Source organism: Aedes albopictus, chromosome 1 (genome assembly GCF_035046485.1).
Source record: "Aedes albopictus strain Foshan chromosome 1, AalbF5, whole genome shotgun sequence".
In the NCBI taxonomy this organism is placed as follows: domain Eukaryota; kingdom Metazoa; phylum Arthropoda; class Insecta; order Diptera; family Culicidae; genus Aedes; species Aedes albopictus.
The window spans coordinates 226357646-226376105 of NC_085136.1; the positions used below are offsets into that span (position 1 = coordinate 226357646).

The 18460-nt window shown below is 38.4% G+C and overlaps 1 protein-coding gene across 8 annotated transcripts in view; it reads right to left on the reverse strand.

Annotated features, from left to right (window-relative positions):
- Window positions 1-18460, reverse strand: part of LOC109410067 (growth hormone secretagogue receptor type 1) — a 484121-nt gene that overhangs the window by 339721 nt on the left and 125940 nt on the right. The window lies entirely within an intron of this gene.

Consider the following 18460-nt stretch of genomic DNA (forward strand, 5'->3'; position numbering starts at 1 on the left):
AACACGTTTTTGCCGAGACTGTCCAATATGCTTTGCCGAAATATCAGCAAATTGCTCGAAAACTAGAAAAACTGACAGCATTTTTTTGCAGATTTCATCGGTAAACACAGATTTTACTGAAATCAGCAATCGAGATTACCGAAAAATCAGCAATCATCTCGTCTATTGCCGAATTTCGGCGAAAGAACTGTCACTTTTGCAGCCGCCTGTCTCAGCAAAAAAAATACCAAAACAAACCAGTGACACGTAATGACGAAGGTGCTCTTTCGAGCGATAAAAAAGTGAAGATATGTGAAATCTTTCTGTAAGTAATAATTGCTATTACTTTCATATTCAATCTATTACAGATTAGCAAATACACCTATTGATGCCGTTCTTCGAGGAGCAGTTCGAGTCTGTGGAGCTGATAGAATCTGGGAAGCAATGCGTAATTCGAATACTATGCAAGAAAAAAAAAATTTCTATTGGTTTTTCATGCGGGTTCATAATCTTCATTTTATAATTAACAATTTTTCTCTCATTTACAAACAAAAACAAAACAAATTGCCGAGATTCAGCAAATCCATTTGTACTGGAAATAATTTTGCCGAGATTCAGCAAATATATTTGCTGATATTCTATTCTATTCTATTCTATTCTAGCGCTTGCACAGCCAGTATTGAAAAGCATCCTGGAAATACCAAAATTTCTTCCGGTATTTTCTTGTCAGCATTAATATTTGCAGCATATCAGCGATATGACACAAATATTAAAATGGCCAGGCCCACTGTGCAGACTAACTGGTTTTGAGGAAATTCAAAAATATACGGCAATCAGATTATCCACGTATGAATAGTATGATTAACGTAATGTTTCGAATTTGGTAAAGGAAGAAACGGGGACAACCGTACCAACCGTTTCATTTCAAGGGAATGGATTGTGTACACAGCATCGTTGGAAGTGGCGTCGCTAAGAAGGTTAATGCACACTCCTTTCTGGCTGGTGGTTCTTCTCCTGGGATGGGATACAGGTATTTTGGCCATATAAAGCCTGTATCCGAAATAATCGGGACACAGAAGTACGGTAAAATTGGCCAAATATTTGACTGAGAATTCTTTGGTGTATGTTTATTATTTGTGCCAAATTTCATAAAAATCGATGCATTACTTTTAACTGTGGATGAAAAACAAACAGACGTGGTTTTGAGCATTTTGTACAATCATAACCAATTTTCATTCGCATAATAGATGGTTCTTTTACGCTACAGTTCAAAGTTCTGTGATGATTATTATGAAATTTCGTTAGCAGTTATGATACTTATAGAGACACTTTCTTGCAAAATTTCATTAACTTTGATGCATTGGTTTGAAAGCTACTGGTGTTGAAAGGGGTGAGTGTTAGTGAAAATGTTTCGTGTTTTTCATGTGCGATATTTGCCTATTCATAACTTTAGAATTTCTTTGCCAATTTTCATGAAATATTCACAGAAGGTAGTTGATTATGTGTATATGATGTCTGCAAAAGTTGATGATTATTGGTATAGTACTTTCAATAGTACAATCGAAACAATAAAGGGTGCTGACTAATCGCTGTCTGAGGGGCTAAAATGACGTTCAGTCTCAATACATGTTTCGAATATAAAATTGTTGATAGTACATCGATTTTTTTTTTAAATTTTGCCTATGCAACAAATGTAGATTGAGAGGTTTGTGCTCAAAATTTTAGCCATTTCCTTTGACAAATTCAAAAGTTTCAGCGCTGACAAGCAAAACTAGGAGCTGTACAAAATTCAATGTCGCACATTCTACTCTTTTATTGCTACAACAAAAAGTACTGCACTGATTAACATGAAATTTTGTAGGTGAAATTAACACACATTAAGATGTTATTGGGCCAAATTTGAGCAACTTTAATGTATCTATTGCAGAGTTACAGCTGTATTTCTGTGTCCCGATTATTGCGGATACAGACTTTATCCTGGCTATAAAGCCTAGGCTAGAGCGCCTTTGCTCGCTCTCTGAAACGAGATTGAAAAGAAAAACCTACACACGCACTATACGAAAGTTTGAACATTTTTAACGGTATGACCTCTACATAGGATAGCTGCAGTGTCGTTAGATTCAATCAACGATAACAAAATGATTTAAATTGAAAACAATGCAAAACAATTTGAGTTGTATGAAATTGGATTGAATGCTTGATGCTGTAATTATTTGATTTAGTTCTCAAACATATTCTGTCACTGTTAAGCTGTGTATTGACTAAAAGACAACATGACGTACCGTAGAACCAACATTTCAAGGTTTCAGTAATACGGTATCCAAGACTAAAGCTTAATATACAATGTTCCAATTGGAACACACTCACCGGATTTATCAGCTACTGAAACCTCGAACCGCTTCAAACAAGCTGTCATGTATAATGTTTGAATCGCGATCAGTTCTTCCACCTCATCCTTTTTAATGTCCTGATTCCTTCGGTCCTGGTCACAGCAAGATTATCTACCTCGTAACCACGTTCTTGCAGCAGCTTAACATGAGCGTGACTAAACCGCATTCATACGAAGTAATGCCCAAAATCTTGCGAACAGCAGTGGCTGAGTGTATCTTCCGACTGCTTCTCTCCAACCTGCCATTTCAGAGTCCTTTTTTTTTGTCTAATTCACGTTTTTGATGCCCATTTGTCCGATTTTGCACTAGTTTCCGCTCGCTGGTTGAACTGGATTTTTCAATTTTGGAATTGATGAGAAAAGCCGCTGTCAAATAATCCAAATATATTTGCTGATATTCTCGGCAAAAAATTGATAGCTGTCATTTTTGTGATTGTCGAGCTTTCGGCAAATCTAATTTTTGCTGAGATGTTTACCGAGATTCGGCGAAAAAAACTAAGTGTGTGGTTTTTACTTTTGTTGTAGAAGGCGGCATAAACCCGACACCCGGACCTTCGTGTTCGGGCGTCTGTTAAACAGTTTTTCTCCCCATGGTTAAGAAGAAGAAGAAGAAAAATAGACATCACATCAATTCGTCGAGATGAGTTGTTTGATATTTGTTTATTTGTTTATTTGTTTATTTATTTATACCTCATCTGACTTTACTCTTAATGAGGATTAAGATGGGGAAAAGCCCAAGGACATAAAAACCCCATATCTTTTCATGAAACATAATACAATATAACATAAAAGATCACATACAATCGAATATAAAAAAAAACATATTATATAACAATAGTCAAATGTTTAAAAAAAAAATAACTAATAAAATACTAATCAGCCAATTCTGCATCGTAAGGTTGTTGTAGCTGATTGTAAATCTTATCTGCTCACACATATTCCGCATGTTAAGGTAGTTGTTTAAGTCGGCTTTTGAATGTTGATATCGAGATAGAGAAGTCGAACAGATGATACACGTTGTTGAATTCGCGACACATCGCAGTAATGGGTTCGTTGAGTCCATAATCAGTTCTCCGAAATTCAGGCCTCAGCGGATCTCTTACACGCAAGCTAACTGATGGTGCATAAAAATCCAGCTTTTCCAGAATGTTCGGTGCATCATTTAATTCCAATAACAGTTTACCGACAAATGATGCTCTGAATGAGTTTCGTCGAAAGCTTAGCGTTTCCATACCAAGCAGACTGCAACGAATCTCGTATCCCGGTATGTTAGCAATATCATTCCATGGTAGTAATCTCAGAGCATATCTTGTGAATTTGGCCTGAATAGCTTCCATTCTCAAAATCCAGATATTCGTTTATGGACTCCACACAACACACGCTGTCTCAAGTGTTGAACGGACCAGCGAATAATAGAGCGATCGTAGGCTGAAAGGATCTGAAAATTCTCTTGTTGTTCGCATAATGAATCCCAAGTTTCTGTTGGCTCTCGAAATTATGTCGGAATAATGATTCCGGAATGTTAGATTAGCATCTAGAAGAACTCCGAGGTCCTTGACGACAGTTGCACGTGACAGCTGAGTACCACAGATTTGGTAATTCCATGTTATTGGCGTTTTTTTCCGGTTGAATGAAATGACTGTACATTTCTCTGCACTTAAAGTCATATGATTCCTAAGGCACCAGTCCTGGAACAGGTCAACCATCCGCTGCAGTTCAACACAATCTTCACGTTTCTTTATAACAAGATATATCTTCAGATCATCAGCATAAACTAAACGGTATCCACGTGGTAGCAGGCAGCAAATATCATTGAAGAATATTGAGAACAACAGTGGACCCAAGTTACTGCCTTGGGGTACACCAGAGTTGTTTGTGAAGCGATACGATTGTGCGTCACGTATTTTGACAGACAGGTACCGTAAACCGGGGTCAAATTGATCTCCGGGTCGAAATTGATCAGACGTTTTTCAGTTAGATCAAGCATACTTTACATAGTTTTCTTCCAAGTATCGTGATGTAGGAATTCTATACTTAACGATACATGTGACAAAACTATTTAAAACAAGTTTTATCTACCGGATAAACGTCTGATCAATTTCGACCCGGAGATCAATTTGACCCCGGTTTACGGTACCGATTTTTCAAGTAGGATGCGAGTCAACGGGTGAAGAACGGAGGAGCTCCTAATCGTTCTATCTTAGATATTAGAATAAGGTGATCAACTCGATCGAAAGCTGATTTAAGATCGGTGTAGACTGCATCAGTTTGATAGCCCTCTTCAATGTGTCTCAAGCAGTGTGATGTGAATTGAACCAAATTTGTGTCAATGGAACGACCCGGGAAAAATCCATGTTGGTCAGATGAAATGTAATACTTAAGGACTGTTCAATTTATAAAACGGACAACTTTACAAGGCTATAAAATGAAGACGCGTAGTTCAAATTTAATCACCCTTGCTTCGTTGTTCAGTACATCATGTTTCATTATAGTAGTAATTTTTGAATCGAATAAAAATAGTTTTAATTAATAGAAAATCGGCCAGGTGTTAAATGAGGGGAATTTTACTATTGCTGAAAATTGAAAATATATAAAAAAATACTGTTCACATATGGTATATCGTTTTAAATATCAGATAAGTATGTGCCATGCTGCAGCAGCATGAGTAATAAACATTCTGGTGAAGTTTAAACTCAATTGGAAAATTAGTTGTTGAAATATTAAAGTCTCAAGTGAGATTCGATTTTTTGATTAAAATTCAATTGTAATGCAAAAAGGACATGAAAATATTCAATAAACAATTTTTTTATGCATCCAGTCGAAAATAGGAATGATGTGGTTTCAAATGCAGAAAACTGCTTCTTAATAGCATTGCTGGTTTGGTTACTGTGCGCCATTACAGGCACAGTAATCAAAACAGTTTCATTCTTTGAAGGTTCTTCCAAATAACAATGCAACCTAATGCAAATTTTACATAACATTGATGTTGGAAATAAAAATTTTTACATCCAATTGTTATTAAATACGGTGTACAATAACATAGGATCAACTTTGTTGAAAATAAATAATAACACGATTCGCTAGAGTCGAAAATTTGCATCAATGGAGCAAAAAGAATGCAATTTTTTACAATGACCATCTTTATGGATTAATTTTTTTTATTAAGTATTTAATTAAAGAATTTTTTTGCTTCTGCATCATTCAGAAAACAATATTCCACTACTTTGGATAAATTCTTAGCCGAATCCGTTGTGCTATTGCATCACAGGACTTAAATAAATATTTTTTAATAATTTCTTTGTAAACAAGACAACTCACTTTATCAAGCTGAAGGCTAGCTTGGTGCATTATTACTAACCAACTATTGAGCTTTACCTTTAGTAGAATAGTATAACATTCCAATACATTAAAAACTTCATGAAAATATGCATGTTTAGTATGTGAAAAGTTATGTCGAATTTTGAGAAATGGGTTTTTATTGATGTTTTACGAAAATCGCTACAGCTACACAATAAAGAACATTTTGCTTGATGTTATATTTTTCCTACATTTGAGAATAGCTATAGAAAGTTATGCAAAAAACTAATAATGATTTTATTGAAAAATAAAAAAGATATCGCACAAGCAAGTTGTCCGTTTTATAAATTGAACAGTCCTTAGAAGCAGAGAATAGAATATCGCCGACGAGAATTTCAAGTAGCTTCGACTCAGCACACAGTGAAGTAATTCCTCTGTAGTTTTTCACATCCCGCTTATCTCCTTTTTTGTACACAGGAAACATGTAGGACTCTTTCCATTTGGTGGGAAAGGTGGATTCTGCGATTGACCTATTGCATATGATGGTGAGTGGGACACATAAAGATGCAGCGCACTTCCGTAGTATGATTGAGGGTATACCGTCAGGACCTGCTGTAGATGATGACTTCAATTTATTCAGCGCCTTAAGCACTTCATTTCAGAAAAACGGAAACTTTCGATGGATAGAACATCACTGGGGACATCAACCAACGCGTTACTGATTAAATGCACAGGAACAGGCTCTTTTTGAAAAACACTTGAAAAGTGTTTAGCGAAGTGGTTGCACATGTCATCACCAGATTCAGCTAATTCCTCGTCAAGAAATACAGTTGTTGGTAAGCCAGCTTCTTTTCTTTCAGCATTCATAAAAGACCAGAACAGTTTCGGGTTGCGCTTCATGTTTGACTCAATCCGTTTGGTGTACCGAGCATGTAGAGTTGTATTGTAAAATCTGTATCTGTTACTGGCAATGCTAAAAGCCCGCTTGTTCTCCAGTGTTCTCATGTTTGTGTATCTTCTGAGTGTAGTAGATCTACGACGTTTTTACTGGCGCAAGTGACCATTCGACCATGGAGGCTTTCTTTGTGGTCGAGGAGCTGGGACGTGATGAAGAAATAGCTGATTTAGATTATCAGTGAAGAATCCTACCGCACTGTCCACATCAGGAGCGCTGAGTAGCGGAGTCCAGTCAATTTGAGAAATTGCGTGATTTAGAGTAATGAAATTAGCTTTGTGAAAGTCAAATTCGTTGAACGGTTCTGCTTCTTCGAATTGTGTGGGACGATTGCAAGTTGGTGACGTACCCAACGCTGGATGGTAAAGGTCTTCCTCTAGCAATGGATCGACTGCTCTGACAACAAAACATGTTCGAACCAACTCTGAATTCACAAGAATCAGGTCCAAAATTCGCTCGTAATGGTTTTTAGTGTGATTCAGCTGCTTCATATCCAACAATGAAAATCCGTCCAAAAGACAGCTGCTGCCTTGTGAGAAGCTGGAGCTTGTAGGATCAGCATACAAATAGCCAGATGAAGAACGTTTCCACGAAATGTCCTTTTGGTTGAAATCTCCCAGGAGAAGGTGACAATCACCGGGCTTCAGTGAGTTCATAATATTCGAAGCAGATTCTAGATGTTTTTCGATGACGCTGACATCGTTTGCGATTTCCGGCGAAATGTAAACAGCACCAATTGAGATCACGTTTCCGAAAATAAAGATATTAACCCAAAGATCCCCCAGGGTTCATGTCTAAGCCCCCTTCTTTACAATTTTTATGTTAGAGACATAGATGATTGTCTCATGGAAAATTGCACGTTAAGACAGCTTGCGGATGACTGTGTTGTTTCTATAACGGGATCAATAGCAGTCGATCTGCAAGGACCACTACAGGACAATTTGTCTACTTGAGCTCTCAAGCCAAGGAGAATACATTTTACTAAGGTTGCGCAGATAAACATTGCAAACCACTGGTTGTCTCTTCCATTCTTCTGGTGTTCTTATGGAACTGAAATAGTGACGTCACTATTTTAGTTACATAAGAACACCAGAAGAGTGGAAGAGACAACCAGTGGTTTGCAATGTTTATCTGCGCCACCTTAGTAAAATGTATTCTCCTTGCTCTCAAGCAGGGTATCGAATTCTCTCCGGAGAAAACTGAGATGGTTGTCTTTTCTAAAAAACACAAACCGGCAAAGTTTCCGCTCCATCTGATGGGTAAGACAATCACTCATAGCATGTCTTCTCAATATCTCGGCGTCTGGTTCGACTCCAAATGCACCTGGGGGAAGCACATTGTGTATCTGATACAGAAATGCTAAAAGCGAATCAACTTTATGCGAACTATTACCGGAACATGGTGGGGAGCACATCCGGAAGATCTGATCAGGCTGTACCAAACAACCATTCTGTCGGTTTTAGAATACGGTAGCTTCTGTTTTCAATCCGCGGCGAAAACACACTTGCTGAAGCTTCAACGGGTTCAGTACCGTTGTCTTCGGATCGCGTTAGGTTGCATGAACTCAACTCACACTATGAGTTTAGAGGTACTCGCTGGTGTACAGCCTCTGACAGACCGCTTTGCGGAGTTATCGTTCCGGTTCCTCATCCGATGCGAGGTTGTGAATCCATTGGTCATAGAAAATTTCGAAAAGCTGCTCGAACAGAACCCTCAAACTCGTTTTATGAGTGTGTACTACTGGTACATGACGCTGGAGGTAAGCCCATCTCCGGTTAACACCAATCGTGACAACTTCTCAAACTTCGACAGCTCCTCAGTGGATTTTGATCTCTCTATGAAGGATGAGATCACCGGTATTCCGGAATCTTTTCGTTCCGTAGGTATTCCACAGATTTTTGCAAGGAAGTTCGGGCATGTTCAAGGGCGTAGCCAGCTTTTCGGCCAGAGGGGGGCGAGCATCCTTAAACTGGAAACCACTTTGCAGTAACAAGGAGTTCAAATACTTCATCATTTAAAAAATAAAAGTGAAGTATGAAATATGGGTGATTAACAGGAATGGTTCAATGGAAGAATCATATATGATTATAATCCTGAGGAATTCCTCAAGATATTGCTTCAGGAATATCTTAACAAATTCCATCATGAATTTGAATTTATCCAGCAGTTTCTCCAGAAATTTCTTTAATATTTTTCCAGGTAATTTTAATGTAGATATTCCAGAAGAAATCACCTTCGGAAAACTTGCAGTAATTCCGTTGCGAATACTTTCAGAAATTTCTTCAATAATTCCTCAAGAAGTTTTATTACGAATTTTACCATGCATTCTTTTGAGAATTTCCCAAGTAATTCTTTACCAATATTATTCTTAATTCCACCAGAAATCCGTTTGAGAAGCTCCGGAAAATACTTTAAGAAATTCTCCGGGAATTCTTTCAATAATTCCAATCAAACTAAGATTCTTTTCCTTGAGGAATACCCTAAAAAAAATTTGGAGAAATTTCTTCGAAAAATCCTTTAATGAGTTCCTTTGGAATTACGGGAATTCCTTCGGAAATTCCTGGAGGAATATCTTTGGAAGTTGCTAGAGGAATGCATTCGGAAATTTTTAAAGGAATCAATTAAAAATAATTTCAGGAATTTATTTCGAAAATCCATGAGGAATTCCACCTGAAATTCCTTGACAAATTCTTCAGAAATTTCATGAGGAATTCCTTCATTTCTAAAGCTCCTTGAGGAATTCCATAAGACATTCCTTCGAGAGTTCACCTACGATTCCCTTTAGAAGATTCTTCGAGAATTCCTTGAGGAATTCCTTTGAAATAGATTTAGAATATTCCTTGAGGAACTCCTTCAAAGTTTTCGTGAGGAGATCTTCCGAAAATTCCCTGAGGGATGCCTTCAAAAATTCTTGGAGGAATTCATCCGGAAATTTCTGTGAGAATTCCTTCCCAAATTCCTGAAGCAATTCTTTCGAAAATATTGGAAAAAAATCACTAAAAGTCTCTTGAGATATCCCTTCTGAAATTCCATAAGGTATTTCTTTAAAAATCTTTCAAAACTTCCTTGAAAAAATATTTCGAATATTCCTGAAGAAATGCTTTTTGTGATTTTTTATTTCCTAGAGGAACTCATTCGGAAATTCTTTGAAGAGTTCCTTCAAAAATACCTTGATAAGGAAAATTCGGAAATTGTTAAAGGAGTTCGTTTGGATTTTCTTTTTGACAAATGTCTGAAATGTCTTATGGAATACCTTCGGAAATTTTGTGAGAAATTGTTTGATAAGTTCGTTGAGGATTTTTTTCGGTTTTTTTTTTTATAAATCTTTACGAAATTCCTCAAGGAATTCCAGCGAAAGATCCTTGAGAAGTTTCGTCGGAAATTCCTCAAGAAATTCCTTCAAAAATGTACTGCGAAACTCCTATGAAAACTTGAGAAACTTCTTCAAAAATTCCTTCAGAAACACGTTTAGGTATTATGTGAGAAAATCCTAAGGAAATTTTTTGAGGACAACCGTCAACAATTTTTGGAGGAATTCATTCGGAAATTTTTGGAGGTATTTCAAAGCAAATCCATAAGAAATTTCTTTGGAAATTCCGGGAGGGATTTCTTTGGAAATTCGAAGAGGAATTCCTTCGGAAATTCAGGAGAAAATCCTTTGAAAATTCCAGGAGAAATTCCTTTGAAAATTCCTGGAGGAATTTCTTCGGAAATTCCTGGAGTAATTCCTTCGGAAATACCTGAAGAAATTCCTTCCTGAAATTTCTGGAGGAATTCCTTCGGAAATTTATGGAGGAATTCCTTCAGAAAATCCTTGAGCGATTCCTTCGCAAAAGTCCTGGAGGAAATCCTTCTGAAATTTATGAAGGAACTCCTTCGGAAATTCGTGAAGGAATTCTTGGAGAAATTCCTTCGAAAATTCCTGGTGGAATTCCTTCGGACATTCACGAAAGAATTCCTTCGGAAATTCCGGCAGAACTCCTTTGAAATTTCCAGGTGAAATTCCTTTGAAAATCCCTGGAGGAATTCCTTCTGAAATTTATGGAGGAACTCCTTCGGAAATTCATGAAGGAATTCTTGGAGAAATTCTTTCGAAAATTCCTGGTGGAATTCCTTCGGACATTCGCGAAAGAATTCCTTCGGAAATTCCGGCAGGAACTCCTTTGAAAATTCCAGGTGAAATTCCTTTGAAAATCCGTGGAGGAATTCCACCGGAAATTACTGCAGGAATTCCCTCGGAAATTCCAGGAGGGATTCCTTCGGAAATTGCTGGAAGATTTCCTTCGGAAATTCCAGGAGGAATTCCTTCGCAAATTGCAGAAGGAATTTCTTTGAAAATTCCTGGAGGATCTTCTCCGGAAATTTCTGAAGTAATTCATCCGGAAATTCATGGAGGAATTTCTCAGGAAATTCCTGAAGGAATTCCTTTGAAAATTTGTGGAGGAATTTCTTCAGAAATTCGTGAATGAATTCTTTCGGAAAATTTCTGGAGCAATTCCTTCGGAAATTCATGGAGAAATTCCTTCGGTATTTCCTGGAGGAATTCCTCCGGAAATTTCTCAAGGAATTTCTTCGATAATTCGTGGAGGGATTGCGTCGGAAAATTTCTGGAGGAATTCCTTTGAAAATTCATGTAAGAATTCCTTCGGAAAATTCTTTAGAAATTCCTTCGCAAAATTCCTGGAGGAATTCATTCGGAAATTCATAGAGGAATCCCTTCGGACATTCATGGAGGAATTCCTTCGGAAATTCCAGGAGGACATCCTTTAAAAATTCCAAGAGTAATTCCTTTGAAAATTCCTAGAAGAATTTCTTCGGAAATTCGTAGAGGAATCCCGTCGGAAAATTTCTGGAGGAATTCCTTCATGGAGGGATTTCATCGGACATTCATGAAGGAATTCCTTAGGAAATTTCAGGAGGAAATCCTTTGAAAATTCCAAGAGGAATTCCCTTGAAAATTCCTGGAACAATTCCTTTGGAAATTCCTGGAGGAATTCCTCCGGGATTTCCTAGAGTAATTCCTCCAGAAATTTGTGGAGGAATTTTTCCGAAATTTCCTGGAGGAATTTCTCCGGAAGTTCCTGGAGGATTTCCCTCCGAAATTCCTGGAGGAATTGCCACGTAAATTCCTGGAGGAATTCTCTCGGAAACACATGGAGGAATTCATTCGGAAAATCCTGAAGGAATTTCTTTCACAAAATTCCTTGTGGAATAACATCGGAAATTCATGGAGAAATTCCTTTGGAAATTTCCAAAGGAATTTCTCCAGGAATTTCTGAAGGAATTCTTCCTGGAATTTCCAAAAAAAATCCTTCAGGAATTTCCAAAAGAGTTTCTCCAGGAATTTCCGAAGGAATTTCAAAGGAATTCCTCCAGGAATTTCCAATGGAATTCCTCCGGGAATTATAAGAAATTTCTCCAAGAATCTCCAAAGCAATCCCTCCAGGAATTTCCGAAATAATTGCTCTACGAATTTCAGAAGGAATGCATCCAAGAGATTCCGGAGGGATTTCTCCAGGAATTACCGAAGAAATTCCGAAGGAATTCCTGCAGGAATTTCCATGAATCTTCAAACGTATTCGTCCAGCAATTTCCGAAAGAATTCCGAATTTTCGAGAGAATTCCTCTTGGAATTTCCAAAAATAAAATCCAAAAAGACTTTCCGAAAAAAATTCTCCAGGAATATCCGAAGGAATACCTCTAGGAATTTCCGAAGGAATTCTTCCAGTAATTTCCGAAGAAATTATTCCAGCAATTTCCGAAGCAATTCCTCCTGCAATTTCCAAAGGAATTCGTCCAGTAGTTTCCGAAGGAATTCCTCCAGGAATCATAAAAAGCATTCCTCTAAGAAATTTGGAATGATTTTTTTCCAGGAATGTCCTAAGGAATTCGTTCAAGGATTTTCTCAGGAATTTCTCTATAGATTTCTGAAAGAATTCCTCCAGAAATTTCCGGAGGTATTCATCCAAGACTTTTCGAGGGAACTCCCCAAGGAATTTCCAAAGGAATTCCTCCAGAAATTTTCGAAGGAATTCGTTCAGGAATTTCCGAACGAATTCCTTCAGGAATTTCCGAAGGAATTCTTCTAGGAATTTGCGAAGGGATTCCTCCAAGAATTCTGAATATTTTTAAGGAATTCTTTCAGGATTTTTTGAAGGAATTGCTTCAGGAATTTCCGAAGCAATTCCTCCCGGAATTTCCGAAAGAATTCCTACAGGAATTCCTGAAGAAATTCATTCTGGAATTTCCGAATGAATTCCTCCAGGAATCTCCAAAGCAATTCGTCCAGCAATTTCCTCCAGTAATTTCCGAACGAAGTCCTTCACGAATTTCCGATGGAATTTCTCCAGAAATTTCAGAAGGAATTCTTCCAGGATTTTGCGAAGGGATTCCTCCAAGAATTTTGGAAGGAATTCCTCCAGGAATTTCCAATGGAATTCCTCCAGCAATTTCCGATGGAATTCCTTCAGAAATTTCCGAAAGAATTCCTCCAGGAGTTCCTAAAGTAATTTCTCCTGAAATTTCCGAATGAATTCCTCCGGGAATCTCCAAAGGAATTCGTCCAGCAATTTCCGAAAGAATTCCTCCCGAAATTTCTGAAAGAATTCCTCCAGGAATTTTTAAAAGAATTCCTAATGGAATTTCTGAAGCAATTCCTCCCGGAATTTCCGAAAGAATTCCTTCAGGATTTTCCGAAGGAATTCTGCTAGGAATTTCCGACGGTAATTCTCCAGGAATTTCCAAAAAAAAATCTAAAAAGAATTTCCGAAAAAATTCCTCCAGGAATTTCTGAAGGCATTCCTCCAGGAATTTCCGAAGGAATTCCTCCAGGAATTTCCAAAAGAATTGGTCCAGCAATTTCCGAAGGAATTCATCCAGTAATTGCCGAAGAAATTATTGCAGGAATTTCCGAAGGAATTCCTCCTGGAATTTCCAATGAAATTCGCCCAGCAATTTCCAAAGGGATTTCTTCCAGAATTTCCGAAAGAATTCCTCCAGGAATTCCTAAAGGAATTCCTCCTGGAATTCCAAAGGAATTCTTCCAGCAATTTCCGAAAGAATTCCTCCCGAATTTTCGATGGAAGTCCTCCTGGAATTTCCAAAAAAAATCCAAAAAGTATTTCCGAAAAAATTCCTCTACGACTTTCCGAAGGAATTCCTCCAGGACTTTCGGAAGGAATTCCTCCAGGAATTTTCAATGACATTCGTCCAGCAATTTCCGAAGGAATTCCTCCAGGGATTTCCAAAAGCATTCCTCCAGGAAGTTTGGAATTATTTTGTCCAGGAATTTCATAAGGAATTCACCTAAGGATTTCCTCACGAATTTCTCTATGGATTTCTGAAAAAATCCTCCACTAATCTCCGAAGGTATTCATCCAAGATTTTCCCAAGGAACTGTCCAAGGAATTTCCGAAAGAATTGCTCCAGGAATTTCCGAAGGAATTCCTTCAGGAATTTCCGATGACATTCTTTCAGGAATTTGCGAAGGGCTCCAGAAATTTTGGATGGAATTCCTTCAGGAATTTCTAAAGGAATTCCTCCAGGTATTTCCGAAAGAATACCCTTAGGAATTTTCGAAGGTTTGCAGGAATTCCTTCGGAAATTCTTGGAGGAATAAGAATTTCCGAAGGAATTCCTGCATACATTCAAAAAAATACGAGGATGCAGGAGAATTTTATTTTTACTAGTCAAAAACAGCTCTGATCATCTAAGTTTTTCAGTTAAGTTAGAATATAGTTGATCGGTGCCCCCCCCTGGCTACGCCCTTGGGCATGTTAGCGGGGCCAGACAGTTCTTCACAGATGGTTCCAAAACCGATGATTCGACTGGATTCGGTGTCTACAACGAATTTCATAGCGCCACCTTCATGCTTCAAAAGCCATGTTCGGTATACATTGCTGAGCTAGCGGCTATATACTACACCTTAGAGTACATTCGCACTCTTCCACCTGAGCACTACTTCATTTTTACCGACAGTCTAAGCTCTCTGGAGGCTGTTCGTTCAATGAAACCGATGAAGCACTCAGCGTACTTCCTAAAAGGAATACGCCAAGTTTTGAGTGCTTTGTCCAAACGCTCATATACTATCACCATAGCTTGGGTCCCCTCACATTGCTCAATTCCGGGCAATGAGAAAGCGGACTCTCTGGCTAAGGTGGGCGCTAGCGGAGGCGATATTTACGAGCGTCAAATCGCCTTCGACGAATTTTTTGCATTGGCCCGTCAGGAGACCTTGATCAGCTGGCAACACAAATGGAGAGATGGAGAGATGGGTAGATGGTTGCACTCCATCATTCCACAGGTGTCGAAGAAGCCATGGTTCAAAGGGTTGGATTTGAGCCGCGATTTCATTCGTGTAATGTGTCGGCTGATGTTCAAACACTATTTGTTGAATGCACATACCTTCCGTATTGGGCTCTCAGAAAGAAATCTCTGTGTCTGTGGCGTAGCTTACCAGGATATCGAACATGTCGTGTGGGGATGCAATGAGCATCGTGAGGTCAGATCTGAGCTGCATGAAACTCTCCGGGTCCGAGGAAAACAACAGAAACCCGTTAGAGAAGTGTTGGCAGGACTTGATTTGGAATACATGAACCTGATTTACCAGTTTTTGAAACGTGTTGATGTCAGAGTTTGATGTAGTACGTTCCTTGTTTTCGTTGTCCGCCTTTTGGTTTTGTTGTTCGCCCCTGTCTGTCGTCACCCCCCTTCCGTTTGTCCTCTTCTTGTCGTTTTCTACCGATAAAGTCCTTTCTTTTTGGTTCCGTTACAGATATGGACAATTTGTCCCATCAATGTTTTAGTATAAGTTAGCAAATAATTTAGTTTTAAACCCATAAATCCCTCCTTCCCAATTTTATTTTTTTTGTCAATCCCTAACCTCGAAACAGCCGCGAGTACTTCGGCTTCCCAAACTAACATAGCTTAAGGCAGTAATAAATTGTAAAATGTAAAATCATTGTAAAAAAAAAACAAAAGATTTCGGCTCAGTTATGCTCATGTGGCGCCCGAGCCTTCCAAATAAACGAATAAGTAAAAAACCCAAAGATGTTCAATCGATCTATCAATTGCAACCGAAGGCAAAGCTGAACTGAGACGATTTGTCACAGCTATAAGAACGCCACCGCCCCTCTTTTTTGAAGAGGTTATATGATATATATGATTCGGCCCTCCGAGCCTTCTATTAAAAATCTAATTTTTGGAGTGAACAGTAAGCCTTTTCATTTCACTGAGTTTATAAGAAAGGTAAAAAGTTAAGATAGCAAAAAATAGAAAAAATGAAGAGTTAGGAGCAAAGAAAAATAGGAAGAAGAATAGGCATAAGAAGAAGAAGAATGAACAAAACATATATTAGTTTTGTTGACCCACTACACATCACTACCAGAAAACGTTCAAATATCAAATAGACCATTGTAAATTACTTTGGCCACCTTGATTAACCCATTACCGCTTAGTGCAGCGCTACGCAGATTCTCATCTCGAATCGACCACCAACACCACACCGCCCGTTGCGGTGCTTTGCTGCCGGTCGCAGTGATTTACGGTTTTGGCGTGCGTTATCCAAACATGTCGGCGTGGATTATCGGGCGGGCCGCGTGCGCTCGTCTTTGTTTTCAAGTGATCAATATTATATTGATGGTAGGTACCAACCCCACACAGAGGGTAAAGCGATTAATCAAAATCAGTAAACCTGATTTTCGAACAAAAGAATCTCCTTTCCCTCGATTGAGAGACTGACTAGCTGTTTGCTTGATCGCGGGGTGCTGACTGTTGACGAAATAATTGGCTAATGAAAATCCGGGGATGACGAAGGTAGTTATAGCGAGCGTTGCCGATGGGCATCAGGAGCTGCAGACACCACCCACAGAACGTCCGATGATAATATTACCTGTTGTTTACGCTAATGAAGCCACCTTGGCGTTGGATCGAGGTGCAGGCAGGCAGACAACAAAAGTGAATAATATGCCACTTATCATGCACGTATTTAGTCCAAATTGGGTCCACTACAGCGTAAAGAGGGGGTGGAACAGAGGAGCCAGAGGAAGCAAGCACACATCGAGGAGCAACAGGTTTTGCTATATTGAACAACAATAAATTATAAACCGACAAAGCGCAAAATTTAGCACACTGACTGGGCGCATCGCGCTGAATCATTTTCTTTCGTCGCGATTCACTACCGCCGCACACAGGTCTGTGACGATAAAAGTTTTATCAATTGTCGCCGTGAGCATACTTCCAGTTTGGAAGGGGAGATTGGAATGAAATGTGTGTTTTATTTTTTTGTGAAAACTCCTTCGAGACCTAGAGCGACAATGTATACTAGGGTGCCTGTACCAGTTATCGCACTAGCTAAGGAAAACTATTTCTACAAAAATAAGAAGAAGACCGACAAATGTCATCGATATGTCAAATGACAGATTAGTCTTCATACTTTACAGGGAAAATAAAGCCAAAACTACTTTTAGTATTTATTACGGCGTGTGCCAATGATAGGAACCATGTACCAGTTATGGACACATTTGTTAATTTCGGTTCCACTTCGCACTATTTACATGCATTCCTTACAGGGTTAGCCATAACTGGTACACTATGGCGAAATAGGGTGCAAGGAAGCCGAAAAGTTAAGGAAAATTGTGAAGTTTGAATGATTGCAACCATCTTTTGTAATCGTGATCTATTGTTCACGATTTTTTTCTTGTAGATTTGCATCATTGAAGGTTGAAAATCAACTATGGCGAATTTGAGGTACTATAGTCATAACTGGTACACTGAGCCTAGTATGGGACAAACATCAAATTCTCGCTCCAGTCGACTTTTTCGATTCCATTTAGGTCCCATATGAACTGTGCAAAATTTCAGGGCAATCGGTGAAACTATAATTTAGCGCAAGCTATTTAATTCACTATGGGAAAAGTTACACTTTCAGATAAAAAATCCCAGAGGTCGCCCCTTGTTTCCTTAATTCAAATCGATCAACGTTTCTTGAAGAAAAATCATTTATGAAACTTTCCTTCGAAGACCGCAAAATGATTGGATACTTGTCGAAAAAAGTTATTGATTTATTACCGATTAGTGATCCAACGAACGGCTTTTTGTTTTGTTTTATTAGCAGCACTGTAGCTGCTGCTGTTTTTGGGGGTGGTGATGCCTCCCGCCACCCCATGCAACAACGGCAGCAGCAGTGCTGCTGATAAATCAAAACAAAAAGCCGTTCGTTGGATCACTAATCGGTAATAAATCAATATTTTTTTCCACAAGCACCCAATCATTTTGCGATCTTCGAAGGAAAGTTTCATAAATGATGTTTCTACAAGAAGCGTTGATCAATTTGAATTAAGGAGACAAAGGGCGACCTCTGGGATTTTTTGCTTGAAAGTGTAACTTTTTCCATAGTAAATCCTATGCAAACTTTGATCCGCTTGCGCTAAATTATAGTTTCACCGATTGCGCTGAAATTTTGTACAGTTCATATAGGACCTAAATGGAATGTAGAAAGTCGACTGGAGCGAGGATTTATTTTTTTCATACAAGCGTGTCCCATACTAATGTATACATTATAATCAAGAATTTCACAGATATATTTTGTCATGATCACCAGAAATTCACTCTAAAACTAAACTCTTAACAGTTATAGCCTAAGAGTTTGCAGCACAAAATTTCCAACAAAATTACTGGAAATTCATTCACTTTTTTACAATAACACATTAACAAATAAACTAATGTCATAACAAGGATATTATCACGTGTTTTTCACAAATTGATTTGTCTTCATTAAAGAGACTTTCAGCCCTTGGTTGGTTCGTCTCTGTTTATCACGAATAAAACCGTGTACTTTCACC